Genomic DNA, 9,519 nt, shown 5'->3' with positions numbered 1-9,519 from the left:
ATAGCAACTTTATACGCAGTACGATAAGCCCATAAAGATGATGTAAGCTTTAGGTCCCAATCAGTGCGATGAGCCTCAACTGTCTTTATCAAAATGGAGATGAGAGTTTTGTTGGTACTCTCAGCTTGGCCATTTGCTTGGGGATAATAGGGTGTAGACTTGTGGTGAGATATCATGAAGTTTGATGTGAGTTCTTTTATTACTTCATTTATAAAATGAGTTCCATTGTCACTCACAAGTTCAAAGGGGCATCCAAAACGTGTGATAATGTTCTCAAAGAGGAACTTAGCTGTTGTTTTTGCATCCGCCTTTCGTGTTGCTTTTGCTTCAGCCCATTTGGTTACATAGTCGGTAGCCACAATGATATATCGTGATTGCGTGTTATGTGCAGCCGGACTAATCGGTCCTACAAAGTCTAAGCCCCACTTTTCAAATGGTTGGGTTACCTTGATGGGATGTAGATGCATCCTATCCCTTCTTTGTGGCTTCTTGAAGCGTTGGCATTCATCACATCCCTTTGCAAAAAGTGAGGCATCCTTAAACAGAGTGGGCCACCAATAGGCTGACTATAAGATCTTTCGGCCAGTCAACTTTCTTGAAAAGTAACCACCAGCTGCGTCCATGTGTGCCTCTTGTAGAATATATAAATACTCATCCTCGCGGGCACAGCGTCTAAGAACATCAATTTTCCTCTCTTATAGAGAGTTCCAGCCAGTAAGCAATAGGGTTCACATTCCTTGATTAATTTTCGAGCTATATCTTTTCGCAGCTCTTTGGGTGGAAAACCATTAACTAAGAAGTTAACAATCTTTTCACTCCATTCAGGCATTGTCTCAACAATGAACAAAGGAGTATCAGGCAATTCATCATCAACCCCCGTAGGAGCTTCGCCATTAGGGATACGAGATAAATGATCCGCCATGACATGTTTCCTCCCAGGCCTCACAACAACGGTGAAGTCAAACTCAAGAAGAATTAACAACCATCGTGTAATTCGACCTGTGGAACACGGCTTGTTTACCAAATATAGAAATGCTTGATGATCAACATAAAACACAAACTTGGTAGCAAGAAGCTAATAGCGAAATTTCTTTATTGCGTAAATCATAGCTAGACCTTCGCGCTCTGTAGTAGTGTAGTTCATCTCGGTATCATTTAATTGGAGACTTGCAAAGCTAATAGGGTAGTCCAATTTATGTTCTCATGGTTGAGTTAGAACACACCCAATAGCAAAGTTTGATGCATCAATATGCACATGAAAAGGTACATTCCAATCAGGTGTTCGCAGGATTGTAGCACTTGTTAGGGCCTTCTTTAATAACTCATAAGATTGATGACATTCTTCCGTCCAGTGAAACTCGATAAGAAGCTTGTACAATGGACGCGCTATCTCGGCAAAGTTTAAAATAAACCTTCGATAATAACCAACATGGCCCATAAATCTTTGAACTCCTTTATAGTTAGTAGGTGGTGGCAAATCGGCAATGGCTTTAATCTTACTCTCATCTATGGATATCCCGTTCTTGGACACTATATGCCCTAGAATGACTCCATGATTAACCCAAAATTGGCATTTGAAAGGGTTCAATGAGATGCGATAAAATCTGCACCTTTCAAATATTTTTCGTAGATATAACAAATGCTTCTCCCAAGAAGAATAAACACAAAGGTCGTCTAGGAAAGCTTCACAAAACTCCCTTAGAAATTCTTTAAATGCAGTGTTTATTAATCGTTGGAATGTAGCAGGGGCATTTGTTAAGCCAAAAGCCATAACACGAAATGCAAACACTCCAAACTCTGTGATAAAAGCAGTTTTAGCTTGGTCCTCTAATGCAATTGTGATTTGATTGTAACCATGGTACCCATCTAAAAAGCTATAAGCTTCCTTGCCCGCAACTCTCTCAAGCACATGTTCTGAATATGGCAAGGGATAATGATCTCTCCTAGTAGCTGCATTAACTTTCTTGAGGTCCACGCACACTCTTAGTTTCCCATTCTTTTTTGGCATAATGACTATTGGAGAAACCCATTCTGAGTGCTCAATAGGGTATATGAATCCACATTGGATAAGTTTTTCAATCTCCTCTTGTACAATTTTGGCGTACTTAGGATTCATTGGATAGGGTCGTTGCTGGACGGGTTTAGCAATGTTGATCATGGGAATTGTATGTTGCACCACAGAAGGTGGAACGCCCTTCATGTCATGATATGTCCAAGCAAAGATATCCTTGTATTCCTTGAGAAGTTCTTTAAGTACACACTCCTTAGTCGTTGTCAGATCTGGGCAATGAAGACAGGTTTAGACTCTTCTCCTGGGTCTGCGAACTCTATTTCCTTAACTATTGTTGGACCATCATAGACTCCATTGCTCCCATCGATAGGTTTTCTTTGGGCCTTTGTATACACAACCTTACGTTCCTCTGTGGTATAGGATTTGAAATGTTCAGGTGTAGGGTGTAAGTCTGTGGAGTCCTGTTGTTCTGTGGAGTGTGATTTAACTTCTGATTCCTTTTGTTGTTGAGCTAACTCTCGATTTTGTCGTCTCCTTACGGTACGGCTCAACTTTGGCTTCTCTGTAGCCTCTAGCTGTGCGATGTCAATGGGTTGTGGACTACACCACATTACGCTTTGAAGGTATTCACCCCAGTTATCTACCAACTTTTGATGAGCATCACATGCCCCTATATAATTAAGCCATTCTGCGGTAGATTTCTTTTCCTTTATTCTAGCACGCACATTTGCTCGATATCGTCGTCTCTTATATGACCTTTGTTTCTTGTTAAGGTTTTGATTTTGGTAAATGTTTGAACTCGACTCGCCTGATAGGTCTTCGCTTGTATCTTCTTCACTCTCATATAAATTACCATAGACGGTCGTACTAGGCCTTGAGTGTTTAGTTTCTATACTTGGTTCACTCGATGTTTCCTCAGGTTCTGAATCCATTTCTCCCTGAGATTCCGTTTCTAATGTGTATTGGCCTGAAGCCTTTGAGGAATCATCAGTTTCACTCTCAGGTAGGTGTGCCTCTTTCTTATCATTGGATGTTACATGCGCTACACCTAACATGTTTACTGGTGCAATGTGTGGTATCTCTTCCCCATCTGGTGTTACCCAGGTTGTTCCTCTAGCTCCCCATGTATCTATAGTTGCCGCTAGGTGTACCCAATTGACATTGTCTGACTCAGTCATTCCGGGTAGGATATTCCTATAAGGAGAGTTCTCCCCAATATCCGTGTCTTCGTTACACGTGTAACAATACTGTAATGGAGCTGAGTGAATTGTTGTGTTTGATCGATTATCAATGATGAATTTATTTCCTAGAGGATGCGTTCGACCACTTAAAAGATCAACTCAAATGACAGAGTCTTGGAAGTGTAAGTAGACGTGGTTTTTGGACCAGTCATGCACCATTTTTGCTTCCCTCATGAATGGACGCCCTAAGATCATCTCAAATGACATAGGATGCTTGGAAAAATCCATAACAATGAAAGTATGCCTTACCTTGTGTCTCAAGACCTTGATCCTGAGATCCTTTAGCATTCCAATAGGCGTAACAATAGATCCATTAGCCATTTTTACCACTACGCTTGTGGCTTCAAGGTGAGGTCTCCCCATAGACTCCCAAAAACTCTTTGTCACCATGCTGACTCCCGCACCACCGTCAAGGACCCCCTTTACAGTTAATCCTTTAGTAGTGATTGGTAGAGTAGCATTAGATTCATCACCTTCAAAGTATTGCCCCAACTTGTTAACAGGTATTTCTATAACAAGGTTCTCATCTAGGTTGGGTTGTGGATCTATGTGCTCCATCCATCTGTGCAAATTGTGGTAGCCCAAACGTTAGTTCTCCATTGAGGAAGGCTCGAAGAGCTGAGACTAGCTCAGGGTCTTTATATAGTTTGGACATGATGGTGGTTCTAACTTCTGAAGACATGAAATCCATCAATTTCGCAATGTTTAACGGCACCTTTTGGACTTCATTCCCTTGACGTGGGGAAGATGGGATCTCCATTTCTTCGATAGGATCAGGTAGTCCCTCTGTAAACATTCTTTCCATCGAGAAGTGAGTACGCCCACTTTCCCATGACTTTAAGTCACTTTCTTCTTGGATGACACTAGGTATGTCCAAGGGTCTATGGACTTGGTGAGGTTGTTGTTGCGTAGGGAACACGGTGTCTGTAATTTGGATCTTCCTAGGTGCTGGTTCTAGATCCCTTTGGGTATCTTCTACCAAACTCCTTAATTGCTTGACTCGCTCAATCTCCTCTGTAGGGTTTGGGTAAGTTCCTATCTTCTTTTTGGATCCTGGCTATTGTGGCTCATGAAGATCTTCCTTGTTGGTTTCTATGTTAGTGGTCGTTTTGGTCTCCATGGTTTCACCTGAATCAGAATCTTCTTCAGTGTCGTTCATATATACGGGGTCATCACCAGTCCCTATGTTGGTCTTTGAACTGGGGTCTGACTTCGCTGCTTTTTGCGATCTCTTTCTTCGTGTTTTCTTCTTTTTCTGAGATTGGGCAATTGATGCCGTGTCTCTTTCCTCAAGAACATAATTTTGTTTTTGGAGCATCGATCGTGTGAGTGCGTTTACTGGTACTATGTTTATAATTGGTGGTGTCCCATCAACAATCTCTATTAAGTTCAATGGTGTGATTTTCGGTGCGTTTGGATTGTTAGGACACTGTGCGATCAAATGATCTATGCCACAACGATTACAAGTGAGTATTGGCATTGCCAATGCACTCCCTTGACTTGTTTGCATTAGTGCAACATTCTTTTGCATTCTAATGGGGCACTCAGCTACTCGATGTGGTCCACCACATTCGTAGCACTGAAGAGGTGGTCTCCTGGCAAAACTATTAATTTTTGGGCCTCTCGTTGCTAGCGCAGTAGCTTGATATACCGGTTTGATTTGTCCCCAATGGTCTTCCATATAGTACATGGGACACTCCTCAAGCATGTCGACTCCATAGGTGATACTAGATTCTATGTCCTCTTCGCAATCTACATAAGTACTAGATGACTCGCAACCTATTTGGTTCATCGGTGTAACTCTTGGATGAGGGGGTTGCGGTCCTAGCACTGGAGGTGGCAACGGTGTGGTTTGGACCACATTTTGGGTTCTAGGGACCATGTGCTGTAATGGCAACTGTTGCTCCATGGGTGGGGTAGGCATCAATGCAGGAACTCGAGGTGAGTCTGCCCAAGCTATAGGCGGTCTATTTTCCATGATGCGTTTAAGCATTAGGCAATCCTTCGCCTGATGGCCATACCTACCACACGCGTTACAAGTTCCGTTAAGCTTTACTCTGAAAATAGGGCATTCACTCGTAGTATGTGGGCCCAAGCAAATTGAGCACCATTGTTGCTCCCTTCTTGGATACATATGAGTGTTTTGTGGAGCACGATTACCCCTAAGGCTTTCTTGGATAGCCTTGGTGAGATCTACCAAAGTCATCTCAGATATCGTTTGCTCTTTCACGACTGGCTTTATCTTCATTGGCTCATGCCCTGACGCTTGCGAGCTACTAGACTTCGGCTCGGCAGACACTCTTTCTCCTGAAATCATTAAATTATCCTCCAATTGGATTGCATTCATGGTGACTGCTTCCCAAGTAGTGATACCTCTAATGACTAGGCCATTATAGATACTTTCATGTCGTAGTCCCCTAATGAATCTATCGAGCAATTGGTTGTTGTTGAATCGCTCGTTTGGATTGCATCGAGAATTCAAATTCTTTACGCGACTAATGAAGTCTCTCACGGATTCACCTTCTTCTCGTTGGGCTTTCTAGAGCTGAGAGGCTACACCCCAAAGTACTCCCTCTCGTATGTGCTCGTTCAAGAACAATCTCCTAAGAGTAGAGTAGATCGTTTTCTCTTCTACTCTTAAGGTTCTATACCAATCTCCAGCCTTTCTGCTTAGGGTCAAACTCAAAGCCTTACACTTATGTAGCTCATTGTGCTCTTCCAAGGAATCGCACACATGTTCAAAGACTTCCATATGCTTTCTAGCATCTCCGTCTCCACTAAGTTTCTGTGTGAGCTTAGCTACTTGAACTGCCTTGCTCCTAGGCTCTCTATCAGGTGCACTACGCATGTTTTCCGCAATAGAGCCACCGATAGTTTGAGCAAATGCTGCAAAATCTCCTATTTGAGCAGGTATAATGGGTGTATGTGCTCCTGGAACCACATGTGAGATGGGAGTTGGCCTTGGCCTTGGCATACGCGCGGCTCTTGGGTCCCATATTTCGTATGGTGGTGTACCAGACGGTGGTCCAAAGTTTACAGGCGTGGCCATAGGCATAGGGGGTGCCTGATATGGCATGTTATTATTAAATGGCATGGCTCCACTTGTATAAGAGCTTGGATAATTCCATTGTGGATTGTAAGCTCTTGGAATAATCGGAGGTGTAGGAGCTACATGAGGCTGAGGTACTACAGGTGCACATGATTGATACATACATGTAGGTATAGTTGGGGGCACTGTGCTACTAGGCATCGGCGCAGTGTTAACAAATGAACTCCATGGTGTACTTCTTGTTATGCTCACCACTGGGATATGCATGGTAGTCGTAATGTCATTAAGAGGAGGATGAGCTAGATCTGGGAAGGTAAAGCTGCCACTTGTGGGCTCAGATTGTACTGAGGCTCCCGGTGAAACAACATATGGAGGATCAATGGGGCTCACTGAGGGAGTCTCCATTTGTGATAGGGTTGGTTGGTTGGCCTTTCCCGTATCCAAGAATCTCATTAGGCCTGTTGAAGGCATGTTGATCCCGGTGTTCTGTCTTTCTAACTCTACAATCCTATGGAGGACATCACAGACTTTCTGTTGTTGCTCATCTATGCTAGTAGCACCCGATGTGGATTGTAGAACATCTAACCAACCCACATGATAGGTGTGTCCTGTGTACCGATCAGTTAAAGCTTCTGCTTGTAGGTCATACTCCCAATTTTCGTTTAGGGATATCCCATCTAGGCCTGGCGTGCTGGAGGTTTCCCTCAAAGTGGAAGCATTATTGCTCCCCATCGCTTGCCCCTCCGTGACTGCTACCTTGGGAGCACTGGGTTGCTCGGTGGCATGATTGTTGTCATAGGAGCCTTTGCTTTCAGGGCTCGACTTTGTTCTAGCCTTCGTAGGTTCTCAATTTCCCTCTCCCTTGTTCCTTGCATATAGCGTTCGATCTCTTGTACTTCGGCAAAACTCCTACCATCGGGTAGTAGAACCTCAGAGGGAGATAGTCCTAAAGGATCAGGAGGTGCAGTGGATGGAACATTCACATGCACGTTCTCAAGAAGCATAGGGTCTATTTTAGGCATGAATGACGAATTTACTTCCCCACTCCCTTCATTTATTTCATTAACCGCATGTTCGGAGCGAGTAGCTCTACTAAGGGTCTCTTTTAAACGGCTAAACACGCTGGACCCGGGCCGTGGGCCCATGGCATGCCTGTCTTGACTTGAACTATCAAGGTTTGGTGTAGGATACCCCTCCATGACTTCGTAGTCAGAGGAAGAATCACTAGACACGATATGAGGATCTTGGGTCGCGCTACCTTGAGTCCCGGCCGAACGTCCAGAACCTAGGGTGGAGGAATAATGGGTGCCCATGTAAATGGAGGCACTACCAATATGCTTGTGCTCTAACACTCGTCCAGAGCGTAGGTTCATATGATTTTGATCCCCTAGAAGTGCCAGTGAGTGCCCGTGAAGGCTGCTCACCTAGTATTTTTGGGTGTTTTGCAACCCAAGTCTTTTTTATTTTATTTTTTGGTCCTTTTTTTTTCTGACCCAGCTATAGAATAGAACGTATGATAGCTAAAAAGGAGCGTCTCGGTCAGAGGGACGTGCCGTGCTTTACAGCCCTCTGTTAGGTCACTTTATGCCCTCGGAATCCCTAAAACCGTCAATTTCTAGTAGGGAACTAGACTCAAATTAGAAAGTCTAAGGGTGCAAGTGGGAAGAGAAGGGAGGAGAGTGGAGGACTTACCCCACATGCTCTCATTCCCTCTTGAGGGGGTAGGGTATATATATAAGAGTGAGTCTAGTATATATCATAGGACTGAGGCTTGGGCTTGGGCTTGGGGAAATGATCCCGATCCCGATCAAAATATATATATATATATATTTTTTAAGATATATTTTTTTAAGGCGACGACCGCGCGCGGTTTATGTGACCCTTTCTTGGCCACACACACTGTCAACACCTACCTAACCTCTCTGTCAACAGCTCACAGCTCACTACCTTATCTACTTACTAACAGTGCTGCTAACAGTACTACTAACCACTAACTAATCTACTAACTAATATATTAACCACTCTGTTAACTGCTTACTCACAGTGAGCTAACTGTCCACCTACTTCCTCTCTCACTACCTTACTGTGCAAGGACTGTGTGCAGGCAAACCTTAACAAAAAACTGTGTACAGACTGTGTGCAAACAGAAATTGCTAACTGTCTACCTACTTACTCATTCACTGCGAACAAGCTAACGACTATGTTAACCCTCACGGCTCACGGACACCCTATCACCTACGAGACGGACGTTGTAACCTACGGTGGACATTGTATTATTTATTTGGTAGAGTCAGGTACCGGGCTTGTCGGTCCAATAGGAAAAGGGTAAGAGTGATCGCCGATGAGAGGCGCACTCTAACTAGGACATTCAAGGGATTAGTTGGCTAAGCATGGGCGCCCAAGTGTGAATGGGGTGAGCTCATATAAAAGCCAACTAAACCTAAAATTCACTTATTCTCTCATTTGTGCAATAGAAGAGTGCTCTTGCTCCATCTCCATCTCCATCTTCTTCTTCTTCACCTCCTTGTGTGTGTGTGTGTGTGTGTGTGTGTGTGTGTGTGTGTGTGTGTGTGAGAGAGAGAGAGAGAGAGAGAGAGAGAGAGAGAGAGTGAGAGAGAGAGAGCGCGATCGAGCATTGCGGCGGCACGACGGCGGTGAAGCGGTTGAGCGTGACGTAGCGGTGTCTCCTTCTTCTTCGCGGCGAGGAATCCTCCACGGCAGGAGCATAGAGCGGTGAGTGACACACCATTGCCCTCTTTAGAGCTTACTAGTTAAGCTAGTTGTGTGCTTGGAGCCGTCTATGGCTCGCACACAGTGTTAGGCAAGGCCCTTGCTTCGACAATGCGGCAAGGAGTGCACATTTTTGGCGCCGTTGCCGGGGAATCGCCCTGCACTAAGCCCAAGAGGCACTTTGTGCTTCTCCTATGAGTTGTTTGTAGTAGGAAAGAAGAGGAAGCAGAAGAGGAATGAGTTATTTTTCTGCAAGTTGTTAATTTCTGTATTGTCTGCAAGTTCTGCGATTTCTGCATAATGTTGTGTTTTCTGTTTGCACACAGTATTTGCACAATTAGTAGTCATTAGCTTGTTCGCAGTGAATGAATAAGTAGCTAGGCAGTTAGCAATTTCTGTTTGCACACAGTCCGTACATAGTTTTCTGTCAAGGTTTGCCTGCACACAGTCTTTGCACAGGAAGGTAGTGAGAGAGGAAGTAGGTGGAA

Source organism: Adiantum capillus-veneris, chromosome 6, assembly GCF_014529385.1.
Source record: "Adiantum capillus-veneris isolate H3 chromosome 6, ASM1452938v2, whole genome shotgun sequence".
Classification (NCBI taxonomy): domain Eukaryota; kingdom Viridiplantae; phylum Streptophyta; class Polypodiopsida; order Polypodiales; family Pteridaceae; genus Adiantum; species Adiantum capillus-veneris.
Note: the sequence above shows the minus strand (reverse complement) of the source record.